The sequence below is a fragment of the Sinocyclocheilus rhinocerous genome, unplaced genomic scaffold, assembly GCF_001515625.1.
Source record: "Sinocyclocheilus rhinocerous isolate Xijiao unplaced genomic scaffold, SAMN03320098_v1.1 scaffold1945, whole genome shotgun sequence".
Classification (NCBI taxonomy): Eukaryota; Metazoa; Chordata; class Actinopteri; order Cypriniformes; family Cyprinidae; genus Sinocyclocheilus; species Sinocyclocheilus rhinocerous.
In genome coordinates this window covers 64,480-64,775 of record NW_015640432.1, presented here as the reverse complement: position 1 = coordinate 64,775, position 296 = coordinate 64,480, and positions in this window count along the sequence as shown.

Genomic DNA, 296 nt, shown 5'->3' with positions numbered 1-296 from the left:
CTTTGAGGGTTGTATTTGAGCTTGCCTCTCCCGTTTGGCCCAGTACTTCCGGGTATCTGTGAGCAGATGCTTGGAAAACTCTAAATCCATACTATGGTAAGTGCACACTTTAAGCTTTGCGCACTTTCTAAAAATCCACATAGCTGGTTAGTTATGCTTTGCCCACTTTTCTGAAATCCTGTATGGTAAGGGTTACGCGTTATTGACCTCGTTCCCTTTCTCTGAATTGGTTTAGACCCCGGTACCTTGGGCTCCACTCAACTAGTGTGTCTCTGTCGACACACTCTGGAAGCATC